This window comes from Marmota monax, unplaced genomic scaffold, assembly GCF_021218885.2.
Source record: "Marmota monax isolate L192 unplaced genomic scaffold, Marmota_monax_Labrador192_F-V1.1 WCK01_AAM20220418_F8-fsc00053, whole genome shotgun sequence".
Classification (NCBI taxonomy): Eukaryota; Metazoa; Chordata; class Mammalia; order Rodentia; family Sciuridae; genus Marmota; species Marmota monax.
In genome coordinates, this window is record NW_026693153.1 from 5,137,097 (window position 1) to 5,159,515 (window position 22,419).

Consider the following 22,419-nt stretch of genomic DNA (forward strand, 5'->3'; position numbering starts at 1 on the left):
TCAAACTTCCTTCTGTGTAGCTTGGCAGTGGGTGATGAGCTAACGTGGACCAAGGAAAGGATGGCCCAACACCTCTCCTCCTACAGATGGGAATGTGGTCCATCATGTTTGTAGCTCAAGATCTCAAAATAACTATGAGATAGAAATAGCAATTTCGCCACTCTGAAATTACCAACAGCAAAATGTTGGTAAACATTTGTGTAATTGAGATCACAGAAATCACTTTTTGTCATTGATTTCTCCCCTTTGCCTGTCACAACGTACAACTGTGAATACGTGAAAATAAGTTTCTTGTTTGTTTTACTAACTGATCACAATCTACGTTTGTGTTCTGCTTTTATCATGTAATATAACATCTTCAAAATGTCTCCCAACGAGTACAAAGAAAACCTTGCCTTCTTCTTGGCTGCAGTATTTTATGTTAGGTATCCTACAAGGAGCTTTATCATTTTTATTATTTTTATTAACCTTGTAAGTGTAAGGTCATTTTTCTTTTTTTTAAATGAACATTTCCTAGCTACCAATAAGACAGAGCCTCTGTCAATACGTTCATTTAATCTCTGGATTTATTCTTCTGTGAAACACCTGTTTGTGTGCTTTGTTTATTCTTCTGTTGTTTGTTGTTTGTCATTTTCTCATCAATTCATAATAACACATTTCATTTTAAAGCAATATCTCATATGTCTTGTAAATATTTCTCTTAGTCATTTGCTTTATGCATTATGATGTATTTTACCATAGAAATATTTTTTATAGACATTTATATAATATAATATTATTCTTTGCTTTAGTTGGGGATTTACTTGCTTTTGCAATAAGGAATTTTGTATTTATTATACAAGCCATCAAAACTGTTACTCATAGATTTACATGTGTTTGTGTGAGTGTGTATAAATACACTTGTATAAATGTGTGTACGTAAACACACATATTATATACACTTAAATATGGTATATACATATTTGTTATGTATATTTAACTTTAAAATGTCTGAATTTAAACATTTAATGCATCTTATTTTCATTTATTAAAATGAAGCAAACTCCAGATATGTTTCTTTCTAAATGTTTGTCAATTATGTTGATTAAGTAAACCCATCATGTATCTAAAGAAAACACCATCTTTATCATATCATTTATTTCTGGGTTCCCTGTTCCAATTTACTTATATGTATGTTTTTCTGTAAAACACTATACTGTTTTAATGCTATGTCTTTAGAGTACATTTTAATAACTGATAAAGCATCTCTCCTAATTTCACAATTTCCTTAACTTTCTCTATTTATTGCTTCATTTATCATTTTCAATAATTTCATTAGGTTTCTAAACACCATTTTATTTGAATAAAAGATTCTACCAAAAAAGTTTGAAAAATCATTTCAGGTGACAATTTATAAAAAATAATTCAGTGGTTCTTGCACTAGGTGAAATGACCAATAAACAGAAAAGATTGTTCAGAAGTACTGGTGAGCTTGTTCATTATAACTTAAGGAAGACTTGCTCTGCATGTACCTGCTTATCATGATGCTTCCTTTGCTCTGAATTGCCTCTGGAAATTTAAGATAGTTTGGAACCATTGACTGCTACTGAGCTTGAGGACTGAGGAAATATTGGGTAAAACTAATTTCTCTACACTTCTAAAATATTTCATTGTGTTTGTGTGCATGTGTGTGTGTCCCATGGGTAATAGGGGAGATCAATGGAACAGCAGGGAACAGAAGATTGAAATACAGGAAGGAACAGTTGTACCTGGTGAGAAAAATGCCTTCACTTGTCTCCTTCTTATCTGCATTAAATAGTCCCATAGCTTTTATTTAAGTAAATACTGTTGAAGTTGCACATTTATCTATCTTCTTGGCACAACTGGTTCATTAACATGTTATAAGCACTGTAGAAGGCTTCTGTAAAGAAAAGCACTAAATGCTGCTTCTTGACATTTTTTTGTTGTTGTTTTAGGAGTGTAATTCCTTAGAAACAACCTCAAGACAAATAAAGCCATACATCTTTTAATCACAGATGATATAAATCATTATGTCAGTTAAGTGTAAGGTCCATAAATCTCTTAAGAATATGAATTTATGACATAGAGATGCAATTTGCCAGTATTGGCTTTTGAAAGTTGATTAGAATGATGAGATATGATAGAACAGATTTTTGCAATACTGCTCATAACCATATCAGAAAGGGAGGCTCTCAAGCTTATAGCCTGTTGATGTATTAAGTATCAGCTTCACGTTTTCCCTGTTCAGACTAATTGCTTCTTTTAATCTGTGATTGCTGACACACATGTGCAGTTGTGCAAGTTAATAGGAAGGAAGATGGCTCAGATTTTCTTCAGTTTTATTATATTCTGTTTTTAATTGTCTTCACTGCTAAGGCATGGTTATTTTATTTGATGGTTTCATAAGCAGGAGATCCAACAATAAAATTTAAGTATCTAAAATAGTTATGGATAAACATTCAAAGGGAAGTCCACCCAGGCAGGCCCAAGGCCAAATGGATTCATTTTAAAAATACATCATGTCATGGAGAGATTTCACCCCACTAGAGCTTGCTCTGGTTTGCTCTGCTTGTTCAGTCTACCTGACATTGTAAAACTTTCTAAATCTGTGCTCTGAAGTTCGGATACACTTACCCTAATCTCATAGCAAGCACGCGCAGAGTCAAGTGCGCTGCAGCTGACTGATAATGCTGATGCGTTTTTAGAATGGAACAGAGTGAAGCTGAACCAATGCAGAGGCTAAAATAGGAAACCAATTTAACTCCATTGTAACGACAGCCACCCAAATCATCCTCCAAATAATCCAAAATGTTGGGCTGTAACACAGAAAATACATATTTGTTCTTTTTTTGGCATGCATGTTTTATATACATCCCAGTCTTTCCCTCCCCCTCAGAAAGGAGCACATGGTCTTCTTGTTCTGGAGATTTCGGAGCTGTTATTATAGCCATAGTCTCACATGATGCCTCTGTTAAGTGTGGTTCAGCATTTCCATTATGAAACCCAAAAGCCTCCAGAGCAGACTTCTTATAATTGTCTATGAGGGAAAAATCGTTCCCAGCTGATACTTAATGCCTATTATATTTATTTTCAGTCCAGAAAGCACTGTTCTTTAATATATTATAAAATAAAATATTCATGCCATTCATTGATTTTACTTTTTAAATTGCTGTTGTCACTATGATAACATGGGAAATAAAGCAGGGAAGCTAAAAGCCATTTGTCCCACATTTTGTCGTTTTTCCCGTAGATGCTATTCCACTTCCATTTCCAGATGGGAGTTGAAGTTTCAGATCTTAAGCACTGTGTCCTGAGGTCCTTACCACCAAAAGTAGTTCTGCCAACTCTCAGACTGTCAGATTATAGGAAACTGAAATTATGTGGATTATGAGGAATGTGGATTATTAGGAATCCACACAGAAAGATTCAAATTTCGCCACACTCAAAATCCATCAGTGAATTAAAATACAGAAAGTATTACACAATGGAAAGTGTCCGGAAACTATTTCAGAATAGATCATTAAAAGAGATATTATGCCAATTCAAGCAATGTTATTTTTGGATTACATTTTTAAATTGTGTAGGATATTCTTTAAATTGGTTTACTATTTGATGTTGGAGGGCAAAGAAAGCACAAGCAAGCTTATAAAGTGGGAATTTACAGAATACAGTTATAACTTGATTCTTTCAGTGATATAGAATTAGAGGAGTTAAGGAAACAGTATTTTTTTTTAACACATATTGAATGAGAAACTTTTTTTCACTGGTAAAATAAACATAAGGAGTTCTAGTATGTTTTCATAATGAACAGATAGATTTCAATGTCATCAGTGATAACTAAATTTTTACTCTTCTGAATGAATCTAAGGAGGAAATAGTTCGACTCTGGCAGATACATTTAAGAGGGGAGGTGCCAGAAAGACCTAGTCAGCAAGGGGGTTAATGGGAGCCAGGAGCCAAGTGGAACTGTAAACTGACCCCTGACACCAGACCTAAATCACTATATTTGGTGTCCTTCTTCTTCTGGCACCACCCTGATATCAGCCTTATTTCTCATACCCTTCAGTAAACAGAGCATTTGTGGAGGGTAATGGCAGGTGCCTCATGGACCCGGAATCACCTGTAACTATGCCCATGCCACAAAACAGTTTTATCCTGAGCAAAGAGTGTCTCTTGACACTCGATTCTTTGGCCTGGCCTAGAAGTTTTCTGTCTGTACTCAAGCTTGCCCAAAAGCCAGTGTGCAAGAGAAGCTGACTGACAATCTAAGCATTTTGCTGGGAGAGGCAAGTTTCCTCAAATATAAGTCCCAACACAAGATGTGTGTGTCCTCAGCATCCTACTGTAAAATTAAATGAAGAAAACTGGTATTTCATTGTAGATATAAAAGAAAGTACATACACATCATTTTTTTCATGCAGTTGACCAGATGACATTTAAATCTATCAGAAATTTTCGTTGAGAACCTATTTCAAACCCAGCAGTGTGCCAGGAGTCGAGAAGAGGAGTGCTACATGGGAAAGGTAGAGGATAACGTTTTTGCCCAGAAGCAGTGAACAGTTCCATTTATAAACCAACAAGAACGTTATGAATCTCAAGTTTGATATTTTCAAAGCCACTTCATAAAAACGTAAGTGTCATACATTTGTTAGTAGAGACTAATGGATACCTGCTGAAATAAAAATCAACATATTTTAATTTTTCAGGAAAATTACTAATCCTAAATATATATATATATATATATATATATATATATATATATACGTCAGGTTGACACTTTCTATATAACATGGTATAATATGCTTTCATAGAAAGAGAATGTACTTTGAAGCCAGAAAGACCTCTCTCTGGTAATTTACTACTTCTGTGAACTTGGTAGGCAACTTTGATCTTTTTTCAGTGTAAGCTTTTGAATCTATATAAAGGGGGGGTTATTTCTTTTTTGGCTAGATAAAACATATGGATATTTAAATGAACTTACACACAAAATGCCCAGCACTCCCTCTACCTGTTTCTAAGCATAGAAAACAAGATTTATCCTCTTGGTTTATATTTGCACTGTGGTTATGAGAACAGCCAGCAAATATGACTAGGCCTTTATTTTTGTTGGCTGAGAGGAAAGGGAAGCACGTTCTTAAATGTCACTTCTAAAACACCAACGTGTTGTGTTTTCAGTCTTTTGTTGAAAAAGAAAACCAACTGAATATAAGTCCCTACTCTCTGAATACAAGCGCATACTATGCTTTTAAAAATCAGAATTCATGCATACCCATGATCCTAGCGATTCAGGAGGCTGAGGCAGGAGGATCGGAAGTTCAAGGCCAGCCTCGGTAACTAATTAGGGCCCTAAGCAACTTAGCAAGACCCTGTTTCAAAATAAAAAAATAAAATGGACTCATTAGAAACCACACTTTCCTCCAAGAAACATATTTCACACTTGCATTCCTTGTTATTTTGCTCATTCCTGGTAAGAAATCTTTCGTGAACTTAATTTGAAACTTGTTCTGATTTTATTATGTTAAGTCCCTTAGAAACACAAGCCAAGGTCTTTCTTTTCTTCTCACAACTGCAGAATGACATCAGATCCAACTCTAATAAGTTACTTTCAGATTTCAACCGAGAGCAGACCAGGCACAGTGAGTACGGGCTGGCTGATTGCACCTGTGAAATGATCAACCTGCACTCCAATTTAGCTCTCAGTCCCATCTCCTAGGGCTTTACCAATCATTTGGCCCTTAATGGGTCTCTTTTGCTGTTTATCACTCTCTATCCCCATCAATTTTCATTGCTCTCTACAGCTTCTTTATCACTTTTTGTTGTCAAGAACATAACTACTTTTGGATCAGATGTTTGCCATAAATTCCTGAAATAGACATCTAGCCCATAAAGAATAGAAATGAATAGGCTAGTTTTAAATGTCACCGGTAGATAGTTCATCTCAGTAGGCGTGATTGTTAATACTTTCACATCTCTAGTTCAAAATTGAAATTTTTCCAGTGCCCCAGGCATAATTATTTTCCTCCAAATGACTTGGAAGCCAGCATTACTGCATCCACCTACACATTATATTTGACCAAAACACTGACATAAAGCAGAATCACAAAAATCTATTTACGTATGCTCCTTAGTGTTACAGCCTCGATTTCATAGGAAATATCATCTTATTCAGATGGAATAAAATTTGATAGCATTGGCAATTACTGACTTCTGCTTTGGATTAATGTCCACATGTGAAAAAAGTGGGGGTTTGTGATTCCAAATGTTGAAAAAATAACAATGACACTGAAACTTTATACACCATATTTCAGCTGAAAGCACAATTTAGAGCTGAGTTACACACCCTTAAAATGAAAGCTTCCAAAAGAAATGCTGACAGGCCCTTTACTTATAGGGAAGTATTTGCCTCTGGAATAATAGCAATATATTATATTTAAATGGCTCCTTTTATAAAGCACTTTAAAAACTGTCAACCTATATTCTTTCTCTCTCATGAAAGTCAATAGTGAACCTATATATCTATTATTTATTTAGCCAGTTATTATGTATTTATTACATTTATGAGATTCACCCATCATTTATTAGCCTCTGGGCACCTTTGAAAATTTCAGAGTTAAAAAAATAAGAAGACAGTCCATGTCATTATGATTTGCAAGTTATTCTAGACATCATGAAAATAAGACACATTGCTTCAAGGCTTATTGTCTTAGAAGTTCAACACATCTTCAAAAATATACATTCACCTGAAGTGAAACAGACCAACAGAGCTCAGAATAACTCCATGGCTAGAAGAAAGACAGAGTCATAATATGAATCAAAGGTATTTGACTGGTTGTCTTACATTTATGTGTTGTGAAGCACTGTTACATAGTAGAGGCTGGTATAAATGAGATATTATGGATGAATTTGCATAAATTATTTATTCAAATTTCTCACATTTATTTCGTATCGCTATTATGTACTTAGCATTGTATTCAGGTGGACAACTTCAATCATCATAAATTGAACATTAGATAAAATCTTTAGTATCATTGATAGAGAGCCCCCCAGCTCTAAGACTTTGATAATCCAGGTGCATTCAGAGTATATCACCTAAGGACATTTTGTTTTCTACATGAAATACCAAGATCCTAATAGATTACATGACTTAAAAATGATTTTAAACAAAACAGAAAAGACCCCCAGATACTACCTTTCACCCCAGTTCTCAGTATCTCTATAGGCACCCAAAAGAGATTGTGGGATCTGAATGTTCACTTTGGTGTCTTCTTGATTCTCTCATTGAGAAAATTTTAGAAGCTAGCTTTGGGAAGGTTGAAATGGCAGTTAATTTGGCCTGGAGTGTTATATTATTTACACAAGTCCTAGAACTTCACAGAAATGTAGTAAATGACTTTGGGTTAGTTATGAATCTAGTGAATCAGCATCTACTATCATTAGCTGAAAAGTAATCTTTTTGGGGGGGTACTAAGGATTGAACTCAGGGGTACTCAAATCACTGAGCCACATCCCCAGCCCTATTTTGTATTTTATTTAGAGATGGGGTCTCACTGAGTTGCTTAGCACCTTGTTACATTGCTGAAACTGGCTTTGAACTCACAATCCTCCTGCCTCAGCCACCACCACCACCCCTGCCCCCACCCCGCCACCCCCCCACCTTCCACCCACCCACCCCCCTCACCCCTCCACCTCCACCCCTACCCCCCCCACACACCTGGCAGCCAGGATTATAAGCCCATGTGCCTGGCTTAGTAAACTTCTTCTAACTGGCAAGTACATTTGAAATTGTTTTGAGATATTAAAATGAAAAATGTTTTATAAATATAAGTGTCCCTCTGTCTTTACTTCTGCAGTTTATTTCCCGTGACCTCTTATATATCACCTTTGCTTTTCCATTACTAGCCTGGAACTCTGTTGAGAAAACAAAAACTTGTCAATACCTCTAATTGCCTGTTAGTTAAACTAATCAGTATACATCAAACTAAGCCTAACAAAACTTGATGGGTTAAGTGGAACTCGTGACCATTAGGGAAACAAGATTCACACAGCTCCCCAGGGACAGAGAGCCAAAATATTAATTTACCATGATTTGGAAAGTTCTTGCCAATTCCCTACTTTAATTTATTTAGCTTCAGGACAAAGGGACTCCTCCAATATAAGCTTAGGAAATGCATTTCCAACTAAACTTTGCCCAGAACATTTGCAGAAAATTACTCTACATTTGATTTTCAGATGGTAGAAAGACAGATAAATGGGTAGTTATATCATGTAAATATAGAAAGATGGAGTAAAATGTGATTCCATTGGCAATTACTAACTTGTACTTTGGATTAATATCCATATGTGGAAAAAGTAGGGTTTTGTGATTCCAAATGTTATAAAAGGAACAATGACACTGAAACTTTATATACTGAATTACAAACATTATACACACACACACACACACACACACCACATATTTCAGCTGATATAAATAGTGTTGTCACCAGTGGCACTATAAATAATTACTCAGAGGCAGATTGTCTTTAAATGCACACATATATTCTATCACACCAATCATCAAATATAAACAATTAATGCAAAATTGTTGGGTGTGTGGGAGCACCCCAACTAGCATTCAATGCACACTAACTAAACACTATAAAGCAAATCACACAATCCTAGGGCAACCACGAGCCCCAAAATACCTCCAATGCCAGGCAACTTCTCTTAGTCAAAGAGCAAACATTGTCCTTGTCTGGTAGTTCTCTCCAGCCAATGGCTGGACATCAGGGAATGGTGGAGTTAGTCCAGGGACAGACAGCAAGGCGGCCAGTCTCACTGATGTCCTTGGAGCAAAACTCTTCAATGTGGCAGGACCAGCAATTTAAATACAGTTCCAAGTTGGTGGTGTATGTTGGTGACTGGGTACACCCAGTGAAAGTCAATGTTCATTGGTTATGTCAGGTGAAGTGATTTAATTGCAACTGGGCATTTTCTCTGCACACGTCCATGGAGCTGTGCTCCCTATCAGTTGTAACCAGTCATTGCTTAGCATATGGTTAGTGCCTCTTATAGCTCTTTATCAATTACAAGCAGACATGACTAAGCAGTTTAATGACTGCTGTTCCTTATGGCCAGCAACTTAATGAGTCCCAGCATGTCCCAGCATGTATGTCTATGACAGATGCTCCTTACAAGTGGGTTAGTCAGCTTTCAGTGACTATGACAAAATACCAAAGAAAAACAACTCAAAAGGAGAAAATATTTCTTTTGGCTCATGGTTTCAAAAGACTGTGGTGGCTTGGATCTATTGCTTTTTAATCTATGACAGGCTAGTATGTCATAGGCTGGGGAGCATGCGGGATGAAAGCTGCTCACTTCATGGTGTCCAAGAAGCAAAGAGAGGAACAGATTGGGATCCCAATATCCTCTTTGATGAAAAGGCTCCCAAAGTTTTCACCCTGTTCCAACAGTGCCATCAGCTGGGTACCAGCCCTTCAACTCACGAGCCTTCAGGAGACATTTATGATTCAAACCATAACAAATGGTTCATAATGGTCTCTGAAATTTCATTCCTTTTCCAGTAATTTTATGAAGCACAATATCAAATGTTTTTAAAACATACATACCATCTTCATAACTAACACAAAGTCATGCACTACATGGCTCTGGAATTGTTTGTATTTTTGACACACCAGCCAAATCCTGTCATTCTGAACCCAACTATACCAAATACAAGAGCTAGACATGACCCCTAGCCCCCTCACCATTCCCACCCAGACTTAAAACTGGGTTTTCAGTTCATGGTGAGAACCTTCATTTCTCCAGTTTCACCCTTCTCCCTTCCTGCACAGGCTGTGCTTCAACCCTTGTTACAGAACCTGATTTATGAGGTCAGCAAGCATGGTGATGTGTAGCTGTGTTACAGGAGAGATTTACATCTCTTCTTTCTTCTCTTTCTAGAGTATTCTTTCACTTTATCAATGTCAGTTATTCACCCTTTTTGACAAGGAACTTGAAGGAAGGTGGAGGTACCAGAGTAGAAGAAGATATATCAAACAAAAAAAGATTAAAGGTATCCATTTCAAAATAGAAGCACATTAATACTTTGAGAATTATTTAAGGTATTTGCATTATATTTGTGGGGGGGAAATGCAGCCAAAAACAAGGTAGGGAGGAAGAATGTCAAAGCTGGTAAAAGAGGAGGGCCAGGTTGCTGCAGAATTTTATCCCTTAGGATCCTGCTGTTTAGCACAACAGGTGGCCAAGAGGAATCTCAACCCATTATCTTACAAGTGCAGGAAGCTTTGCATTTCAGCCCCCTAGGGTGCTCCCCGCAGGCTTCCTGCTATTCCCCTGTTATTTTTGCAAGCATTACTGCCAAAGATGCTATTATTCTGGTTTACAACAGGTGATCATTGCTGTGCATTTCAGGCTGTGGACAAAATGTATTCTTTTAAAAATGGATAGTGGGGACCAACAGACCTCATGTCTACTTGTTCTTGGACAAACTTTACCAAATGCTCCACTGTAGCAGATCATTAAAGTCTTTCTTAATTTCCATTCCTATGGTTGCTAGTTGCTGATTGCTAGTTCCTGGTGTCTGAATAACAAACCTGTTTCCCTTTCTTTCACTTGGGAATGCATTCCCATGGGATGTAGGTCTCTACTGCCTGCCCTTTGGAAACTGGAATCCAAACACAATGCTTCCTATGAATATTTATTGTTGCAAAAGTTTGGCAGTTCAGAGCAGAATAATATTTGTGTGAGAAGCACCAACTATTTAGGTGATTTTATTTTTTTATTTATTTTTTTGGTGCTGAGGATTGAACCCAACAGTGCTTAACCACTGAGCCACATACCCAGTCCCCCCCCCACTCAGACTTTTTTTTTTTAATTGAGAGACAGTCTCCCTAAGTTGCTAAGTGCCTTGCTAAATTGCTAAAGCTGGCTTTGAAAGTGATCCTCCTGTCAGCCTCTGCAGCCTGCGGGATTACAGGCGTGGGCCATGGTACCCGCCTAAGAACACCAATTTTTTAATCTGAGGTAAGTAGGATGCCTCTCATTTCCTTAGTATGTGATGATGATACAGTTCCCATTAGGCCAAAGCATCCCTGACCTTTCCCTGCCGGGTCTCATATTACCTAACCATCAACCCCAGCTGGAGCATGCTTATCATTTTGCTTACTATACAGTCTATTATTGGTAGTGCATATTTGCTTACCCATCTTCCCCGAAAGATTCTGAGATGAAGGCAGACAGGAGCATATCAATCATGCTGATCATTCTTGTTGCCATTGCCTAATGGAGGACACAGCACAGGTGGCATTCAATTAATTTTTGCTTTGCAAATGAATAATGGAGTTGATTTTGTTAACATGATCATCTTTGTTATGTACCTTTGTAATACAGCAACCAAGTTTACAAGAAAATTGAGTTTTCCAAAATACACAACCAAACACAGATTCCAAGAGCAGATCTAGCTCAGCCTCCATGAATCAGAAATTCCACCTGTGGAGTTAAAATTCTATTACCTTCATTCAATGGCAAATACAATTGTAAAGGTAAACAGAGTTTGAAGAAGAGTTTATTAATCATGACATTCAGTTAGAGCATTCCTATGCTGAAACAAAAGCAAATAAATTCTAGGTGTTGCTAATAAGGTCAGAAAGCTGCTATTCCAAGATTCTGGGAATATACTTGAAATCTTCAAATTACTCTTAACCATCATAAGTAAATGCTTTATAGATGAATAGTCACCTATGGTCATTCCAGAGTAAGTGTTTTCCATTCTCCTCTGGGAATATAAGCTATGAATTCTCTCTTGCCTTTCTTACCCTCCTCTATAAGAACTCACAGTCTACTTTATAAATTATACAACATTGTATGTGGAATGCTTAAAGGTAAAAACCCAATCTGTTGCAGCCAGAAAGAAGGGTTACATACTATTATACAGCAAGGTCAATAGACTGTCTGTTATTTTAAGTGTTATTTAAATTATCTCCCTAGGGAAAACAATTTTGAGTTGACTCTCCATCTTCCCAAAAGAGCAGAATTGAACACATCTCGCTTCTTTGGCATGGTGAGAAAGCAGACACTGCAGCAGTGGTCAGAAACAACAAGAATAAAGACACAAATCCACAAAACTTGCACAAAGTTAGTCTGAGATAGTTGTTCTCATTGAGAGGTCCCCAGAACAGCCGTTTCAAACTTACCAGGGCACCTGATGGAATTGCAAATCCTTGGGCCTCAGCCAAGTCTAAGGAATAAGAATTTTTTTTGGGGGGGGCTCACCCATCTAGCTAAAGTTTAACAAACTACCCAGGTGATTCTGATGTGTAGTAAATCTTGAGAACATTTTATGTCAGGTAATAAGAAAGTAGAGCCCTTGTAGAGAAGACTAGCTGTGGAACCAAACAGACTACAGGGGTCCAAAACTACCTGTTATTGTGATCCCTGCAGGAAAGCTTTCAAGCAAGTCTTGTCCAGTGGCAGGCAGGAGTTTATTAGGAAAGTGAGATAAGAGAGATAAGTGTACAATACAGGTGCTGATCTCCCCAGATGACCTCTGGAGAGAAGGAGGTGGCCCTTGCAGAGCTGAGGTTTTTAAGGGTTTGGGGTTCCTTTGTTTTTGTCCTATTCTCTCATATCCTGTTAAATGGTTAATTAGCTCATGTTGGAGCCCTCAGCAAATTTCCTATGCAAAGTCTTGATGACAGAAAGAGAGGGAAGAAAGGAAGGAAGGGAGGGAGGGAGGGAAGGAGGGAAGAAGGACGGTCCCTCTTAAAATGAGGAAAAGTGTCAAAATGAGTAAGTTTTTTTTTCCTGAATTTTCTTAAACACCTGGAGTTAACAGCTTTCTAATTTCTAGGGAAAAAAATATGCAAGTTGATACCACTAAATGTATTTACTAAATGTATTTTCATCAGCCTAGTCTTTGTTAAATCTATAACAAACTATACATAGTCTGTGCTAAGTCTACAATCAACTGTAAATAGTTTTCATTCACAGTATGGATGAAGACACACTAAATATAATCCTGCCTGGGTTGAACTTCCATTCTGGTTAGGAGTTAATGAGAACTGAACCCTCTGCTTACTCATAACAAGCAGGTGAACTACCTGACACCACAGGCCAGGTGTCAGGGTCTGTAGAATAGTTAGCAGATAAGAATAGAAAATATGTAGAACCCACAGGTTGATTTACCTTAAAGCTATGAAAACTTCATCCCCAAGACTCTTTATTTGCATGAACCACTAACAATGATCTCATGGTCATATTCTGTTGTAAATTTTGAAAAAAAAAAAATTAGCCTTTCAACTGTAGTCCATTAAAACAGCAATTTCTTTCTAACCTGGATTCCTCTCCCTGTGTCCCACTGAGCTGGACTGAAGTAGCAATAGCCATTTTGGGGATCTATCAAAAAAGAAACTTGGTTGCCTATATATTTAGCATGAGTTCCGGTGGAATACATGTATGTGACTTCACAGTCATTTCCATTCATGATAAGTTGTTGCTACTCATCCCCATGTAGCGGTGACTTCCAGGAGCGCTCTCTCTACCTATTGTATTGATTTCTTAGCACATTGACACATTGCAATATAAATGTTTTGTGCAGAGCCATGTACCAGAAGTCAATGATAAGTGTGGGATAAAGAAGATTTGAAAGGTATTATGTCAGAAGCCTACCTATGCAAATTCTTCTACTTATCAGAAATGTAAAATATAAGAAAAGGTTTCAGTTCTCATAATGGAAGCTTCATCCTGTTGGGAATTATTCATGCATTTTATATATAAACACAAATGTGTGACACAGTTTTTGAGAATCCTATGAAATAGAATGTTCAGAATCCCTGTTTGGGGTGGCAAACCTGCAATGACAGTATAAACTAAAAGCACATATGAAATCACATGCTACGTATCCCCCAATATTAATAATAAAACGTTAATCAATCACAATAAATGAGATGTGAAACTTCTTCAATTCTTGATAATAATGTGGTATTATAAAGTCAGTTACATATAAAGTGCCAAAGAGCATGCCACCAAAACACCAAAAAGAAGTATACAATAAAACACTAAGAAGGAAAAATTCTGAAGCTGTGCTAAAGTATTAACAAAAAATTGGGGTGGGGGAGTTGTAATGTTTATAGCATTTCTCAGCTTTTTAAAACTGATAATTTGCTTTTTCTCATTTTAAATAAATATTTACATTTTACCCAATTTCGAATCCATATGAAAAGAAAGTCCTTCAAAATGTATAAGCATTAAGCATTTTATTAAGCACCACAGCAAACCCGTCAGATCCTCTGAGACACGGATGGTACAACCTTCTTTCTACTTATCCCAATAGGAGCCCCCTATGTCTTCACCCCTCCCTGCCCAGCTTGGCTCCAAAGACCAAGTCTAGGTAACCTCAGAAAAGATTAGGAAAAAGATGCAAGTTGATTGGGAATAAAGAACAAGACATGCCCAAACATGTCCCCATAATTATATTAATGTCTACATTGTATCTCATTTGACCCCTCTGGGGAAACAATAATATGTCACCCCCAAATGTGCTTCTTCCACATAACAATGGTATTTGAGCTGCAGGCAGTTAGGAAGCCATCAGCCTCCCCCAGCCTCCCGCTTTCTGCCTCAGGACATGGCATAAATTCTCCTCTACTGAGGATAATGTTAGACTCTGAGTGGCCAGAGACTGTGAGAGAGGAGCCTACAGATAAATCTCCCTCCATTACTATCATCCTATTTATTTGCCGTTCATGCCTCAACCTGCTTTCCTTCATCCTGTCATTTTTCTACAATTCATTGTTCTCTGCTGATAAGTGAAGTTTTGAATCACCATATTGAGTTGCTTGTTATGGAGATTTCTGTGCTGTGATGTGCAGGGCACACATAAATAAACTTCTTGTTTTCCTCTTATTAATCTGTCTTTTGTTGTAAGGGTCCATTCTATCTAAGAATTCATGAAGGTTGAAGAAAAAAGTGACTATTTTTCTCTCCTACAGCCCATATTTTGTGCAACCATTATTTCATGATGAACCCAGAATCCATTTTTCCTTAAGACTGTCATTAAATATGATGTGCATATATGTTCCACATTGATCTTTGTTCAAAGCTGCATTCGAGATATAAGCTCTAGTAGTATTTCAGGGTGTGTTTTTCCTAGAAACTCAACCATTGTGTATAGTCATTTTTATGGAGAAATGAATTCTGAGATGCTAATGAATTAATATTTGTAATAAATTTACAAAAGACCTTTTGAAATAAAACTTTTCCTCTATGGGAATCTAAATGTTCTATTGTGCTTCTCACCTCTTTTCTTTTTGACTCCATTTCCTCATCAGGAGTACAGAAACACTAATCCAACATATGTCCCATGGAGATGAGAAATTAATAGAATGATGTAGACTAAGAATCTAAAATGTAGTTCTATTTTTTTCTAAGAGCTGAAGTCCAAAAACATAGGTATGCATAAATAAAATTTTAGGAAAAAATAATATATTTTGATTGATATCATACCCCGAGAAGACAGTTTCAAAAATGTAAAAGTATTCCTGGCCACTGAAATTTAGTATTTGAGTTTTAGTCCTGGCTGTTTCTCCCACAAATTCTAACAGGTCTGGAAGGTCCTTCAACCTTCCCAGTCCATAAGACCAGCATCAGAATAATGAAGATGAACACTACATTGTCTCTGAATCTATTCCGATTCTCACAATCTATTATTTTGTGACTAGAAAGCACTCATTACACACACACACACACACACACACATATTATGGAAAAATGGTGTTTTCCCAAGGATAGAGAAAGCAAATTTCTGTGACATAGCAGACTGTTTAAACTTAATTGTTCTTGGTAGAAAAATCTCCATATTATAGAAATATCATTTAAAGATCCATTTTTTAAATATTTGAAAAGTTTTGAAAAGCCAAAATGTTAATTATTATATGACTCATGAAATGTCATTAACTAATTAAAAAACAACAAGCAGTTCTTAATAAAAATAAGATATTTTTTTTTTTACTTGTGAAAAGTCAAGATTAAAGAAAGTCTCATAGAAAAGGAACGAAAGCCCTTTGCTATAAACTAGCTGTAATTGTAAAATTCAAATAAATATGGCAACTTTATTTTTTTAAATAAGCCTAATGCAATAAAGACATACAATGAAATAAAGTTTTAAAAAGGATCTGAGAAAAAGTTCATACTTCTAAGGTACAAACCTTTGAATTTGGAATGCAGTGATTTTCCTGCTATCTGTAATAGCATTTCATTTTTATCGAGGGCAAAGAAAAGTTAAAAATATCCAGGAGTATGTATGTCATAAATGTAACTACTGTTTATTTTAAATCATTTCATTCCCTTTTCTGTTTTTTTTAAGCAGCTGTTGCCATTGCCACGTGTTTATACCAATCAATCAATCCCTTGCTCCAACATTTGCAACAAAATCCCAAATCACAAGCTGTAATGTATCTATCAACTCATCTTGGCAGCAATCAAGAGAAATCAAATAAAAAGCATTTTATGTTACAGGGTAAAAGTTCCATCTACATTTACATTTATATTTACTTGTACTGAGTTTGCAAACTCCAGTTTGGGAATGAAATAAGGGCAGAGTTTTCTGAAGATTTGTCCTGAAAAACAATTGAAACCCAAATGATTTCAGAAATCCATAAAACTGAAGTTCCATTATGCTTTCCCTATGAAGAAAATTGTCCCATCAGCATTTTAGCTGAATTTTGAAAGGAAGGCTTACGACGACATCCTTATGAGAATTTTTTGTTAACACCTGTAGGTGGGCAATGTACAGGATACAAGGCTGAGTTGCTTCTCTGGATCCCAGATTATTTTTTTTAACATTCTTTGTGATCATCTTCCAGAATTTAGATAGATAATTGATAGACAGACAGATGGATGATAGATAGATTTAAAAAAATAAAAAGTAGGAGAGAAGGGAAGGGTGTGTCTTAAGTCTAACCCCAAGTCTGCACTTGCCTTGAAAACCTGTGTAGGCAGAGGCTGCTGTCCCTGTCACACTGCCCACTGACTTTCCCGGTACTGCTGATTATGTCTCATTAATTCATGGAATATATCTACGAATCCTTTGTTCACCAGGGAAAGAATCTTTTTCACCAACAATTGATACTAAGGTCATAGCATTCATAATTCTAATTTATATCTGTTACAACCACTCAAACATAACCCCCATTAGCATAGGGTGCTGTTAATCATATTTACTACTCTACCTATCATACCCAGGGCACATCTGGCATGAAATCGTCTTTCAATAACTACTGTTGAATAAGTACTGAAAGAGTTTATAACTAGGAGCTCCATTGACATTTTCCTCCAATATAAACTTTATAAATAACTGTTTAAAAGTGGCAAATGTACTTCTATCTATGAATTCCTGGTGTAAGATGATATACTAGAGTGAAAAGAGAGAAATGAAATAATATACAGTTAGTAGGAGGCACTCTTTGAATGTTAGTTTCTCCGTTTCCACTACATTACCCTGCCTCTAAATTTAAAATCCCTAGTTGATATATAGCTCTCATAAAATAAGCTATCAAATGTACCACGAGTCCTACAGAGGATAGGGCAATATCAATTTTGGCCTTTTTCCCCCCACCCAGCTTTATAGCACAATGCCTAGCACATAGAAGATAAATATTTGTCAAATGAATAAATAAAATATATATGAATGAATGAACAAATGAATTCTGAATATGCAAATAAATGAGTATTCCAAATTATATATCCTTCAACGGAAAATGTTGTGAAAGTTGATTTATATACATTATTTAGCAATCTCTTGATGCATCATATTCATGTGTTCTTCAAGTATTCTTCTTTGCTTATAAATTATCAGTGTACTAAAAAATAAATAATTTACATTTAACTACAAAGTAGAATTTTACATGGAGAAGTTCCCCTTTTAAAAAAACATTTTAAAGCAAGAGGAACAAGACTACTGACATATTCTTAGACCCAGGAGTTTCCAGTGGATTGAGGATTCTTGTCATTAACAAGACTGCTTTGAACACCTATCCCAGAATTCCCCAGGAAGAGTTGATGACTAGTGTAAAGTGTATAGGATTCAGTTTTGGTTTAACAATAAAGAACAATGTAGTGGTTCAAGTAGAATCTAAACTATGTTTATAATCTTCTTTGAAATATTCAAATGAAAGAAGCTATAATAGCTGGAAAGAGCTAAAATATGGATTTTAAGAAAAGAATACTAGTCAATTTCAATTGCAAAGGATTCCATGTAGACCTCTTTTACAAACATCCAGAGCCTGGGCTGAGAACCAGCGCTGGAGAAGAGGTGGGAAGGGTTGATGAGTACCTTCCCACAAGAAGGCTGTTCTTGTTAAGGATGAGAACAGGCTCCTGTTCATTTCACTTATTCCCTTTTACAGTCCTCCCCCTCCTCCTTCTCATTCCTTGGAGCAAGAATTTTAGGAGCTTCTGTGTTTAACAAAATGTAAAAGTTCTCCTTTTACTCACCAACTTAAAAATCTCTGAGGGCTACTCAGTACAAACTCAAGATCAGTTCCTGACACCTCTGTGTCCTGAAAAAGAGCACATCATAGCCACTAAAAATTTAACTCCAATCTTAAATCTTATATAAACTCTGTGTCCACCACTTTGTTTTGGGCTGCAGCTAAAAGAGATTCCAGGGCAGGAGGAACAGACATGTGTCGAGGGCTTACTTAGCAAAGCATAAGTAGCCTCCATGTCCTGTCAGTTCAGCCACAGTGTCAGGCGCAAGGTGTCCCTTGCCCTGGTGTCTGGTATCCAACACTGCAGTGCAGAAAACCAGTTAGGCTTTTCAGTCATGGCACCCCTGTGACAAACATGTGAAGCACCGCACGACTTCCTCAATCAGCTGGCTTTCCTGGTGTTTGAATAAAAGTAAAAATAGAAAACAAAGAGGGGAAAGAAAAGTGACAAGCTGAAACCTGTGAGGAGAAAGAGGACAGATAGGTACAGAAAATTGGATAGAGGCTGGGAGGGGGTGGGGTATGGTGGGCTCATACTGCCATCTAGTGGCAGCATGATACCAGGAGAAAAATAAATCCGTTCCCAAGCCGTGATTTATTTTTCAATGCTAGGGAAAAACAAACTTCTTTCATAATCATCCAGTACTGTGGTGAGAACAAATGCTTTTGCCTTAGTCAATGGCTTCAACCTTGTTTGGTAAACAAGTGAAGGATACAGGAAAATCTTATCAGAGCCTTCCTAACAAGCAGGTCCTCAGCTTTTTTATTTGAGACTTCAGTAGATGCATTCCTCAATTCCAATATTTGTTTCCTCTCAAACTAGGGGTGCCAAATTTACAACATAATAACAATAATAATAATACAAAGATTCCTTCAATAAAATTTGAATTTTATATGAACAGTTAACAGTTATATAAGTATGACCAACTTTACCTCACCTCCAAATAAAGATGTTATTCAGCCAAAATTTTAGATGAGAAGTTTCTCTTAGCACTGACCTGAAATGTGACTATGAGAAAAATTTATTAGTTGTTGTTTTACAATGATTTTTATTTTTATCAGTATAAACAACCACAAGAAAAAGAGTAACTAATAATAAAGATAATATCTTAGACATGAAATTAAATTAAGTCCATATTAATCTTTCATACTGAATTCCTATTTCTTTTTAGCACATACCCCTGAGCTAGCAGTTTGTGAAAGGCAGACAAGATTTGGATCTAGTCACTCCAATATATTCCCAGCTAATAACCACATGTTGATTAGAAGCCTATGTAAATTTGTTAACATGACATTAGCATTAGTAGTTCTGAGTACAGGTACAGGTGAACAAAGAGTTATGAAATATGCATAAAAAGGAATATTGCCACAGAAAGACTTTTTTCCATTTGACAGGGAAACAAGAGTCAAAAAAAAAGCCTTAGTATTTTATCAGCTTTATTTTTCATCTCTAACACACTTGACCATTTGACAGATCAAATCTTACTTTTTACATTTTGACTTTTGATGAGAACATTCCACTCATTTCACTTTGCTGAAGGACAAGGTTTAAATGTCTGACTGAGCAAGAATAGCTTGTCAACTGCTACAAAGATGCCGTGGGTTGAATGATCTTGTGTATTTAGGACAACCTATTCCATTGATGGATGAGGCAAAATCTCCCAGAATTTACTACAAATATATCTTGGAAGTTGTACAATCATAGCCATTTTTTTCAACTTGTGTCAGTCATCAATAATAATGGAAGGGATCCCTAAAATAAGAAACAATAATCTCATTTAAAACAATGATAGTGAAAGGCAGCAGAATACAACAGACACTAGTATGGCAACATGTAAATCAATGGATGTGTAACTGATGTGATTCTGCAATCTGTATACGGGGTAAAAATGGGAGTTCATAACCCACTTGAATCAAAGTGTGAAATATGATATATCAAGAACTATGTAATGTTTTGAACAACCAACAATAAAAAAAAATTAAAAAATAAAATAAATAAAACAATGATAGTCCCAAAGAATACTTGTGCATTAACAATCAACACTATTCATTGACCTCTGTCTGTTGTAATTCACTTCAGGCTGCCCAGGACCTGCTGCCTGGCTTCTAGCATGTCATGTAGGATCAGTAATAGAAATGAGAGCCATCCAACCCCCAATCCTCACACACTCATATATAACTAAACCATATTAATACCTCTTCCTTGTTAATTAATAGTAGACCACCTTTTGTAGCTTAATTTTACTCATTGAAGTGCATTGAAATCTAATCTACTTTTGCAAAATAAAAGAGCCTAGTGATAGTAAGCAAAACACTTTGAAAAGTAAACCACATTTATTGTTCTAATTTTTTTCAATTATTTAAGGATGCTTTGACCCCAACAAAATGAGCACACGTAGAAGGAACACACCCTGGATTCTGAGAATATAATGCATCATTCTATAATGGTGTTCAGACAGATTTACACTGTCTAACATAATATATTTCTACATAGTATATCAAACCATATCAGCTTTTTTTTCTATTGAATTATATTACAAATTTGGAAATGTATTATCTTCTTTTCTCTTTTTTGTTTGATTGCAAGTGATTTCCAACACATATCTTTGTACTTAGTCACTTTACTCCTAATCAAGTAGCCACTCATAAAAGACATAAAATAGTATTAGAGGAAAAAAATATTTTTAACATTAATTCTTTTTTATGAGAATTAATCCCACTAAATATCAATTAGTATTTTTGCTGTTTTTCTCTAACACCTATATTTTCAGGCTCCAAAAGCCCTTGGTCTTATCTAGCCAAAATGTCATTTTATAAATAGCAAAACCTATATTAAAAATATCTAAGTTCTGCTATATTAATCTCACATAATTTGTGTTTCAGTCAAATGAGATAGCTTGGATTATAGGAAATAATGTATTGTTCGGAGACAGTTCTTCATGGGTCTCTTGTATGTATATTCATATCTTGTAATAGAGTTACTCATAGCTTTTATTCCAGGCAATCTTTTTTTTTTTAAATGTCTTTTCAGTATGCTTTTAAGAATGACAAACAGCCTTGAAAGAGAGAAATAGTGTTGCTTTCCCAGGCAGAAGACAGATCTCTTTGCTTATTGGTATAATAAAGATAAGGAAACCATGAGATCTCACTCTGGGCAAGAGTTGTCCAGGTTCATGTTTGTTTGCAATCTTTAGAGACTGGAATGTCTCAGCAGTGACACAAACATAGTGCATACGCAACATCCATCTGGCACCAACTCCTAGAGAGCCCCTTGGCATCCATGAGGAGAGGGGAGCCAGTGCAAACCTGAACTGCCTGTTGTGCTTTGGGTAATTCAGACTTTGTTTCTGACCCATGAATCTCTTGTCTTCTGCTGGCATTCATGAGTGTTGTGAGTAGGGTATTATTTCAGACTCTTGGTGGTTCTTTTTTTTGTTTATTTGTTTAACATTTTTTTATTTGCCTCTTCTTTTTCATTTCTTTTAATTAGTTACACATGACAGTACAATGATCTTGACATATCGTACATTTGAATCAGATGGGATATAATTTCTCATTTTTCTGAGCATACAGGTTGCAGAATCACATTGGTCATGCAGTCACGTATATACCCACAGCAATAATAATGTCTATTTTATTCTGCTGTCCTTCCATTCTCCCCTTCCCCTCCCCTCTCCTCCCATCACTTCTCTCTACCCAATCTAATGTGACAAATTTCTTTTTTTTTCCCTCACATCGTCATACCTGTATCCTGCATAACAAAGGGGGTTTCCTTCCCTCTTCCATGCAATTCCCATTCTCCCTCCCTTTCCCTCCCACCTCTCTTCCCTATCTAGAGGTAATTTTCTTCTCAGACCCTTGGAGTTCTTAAAATGAATGCAAAATTTTAAAAATTATTTGGGAGTTAACATGATCTAAACACTATTAATAT

The 22,419-nt window shown here is 36.2% G+C and overlaps 1 pseudogene; it reads right to left on the reverse strand.

Moving 5' to 3' along the window:
- Nucleotides 1-22,419, reverse strand: part of LOC124100017 (uracil-DNA glycosylase-like) — a 68,821-nt pseudogene that overhangs the window by 21,278 nt on the left and 25,124 nt on the right.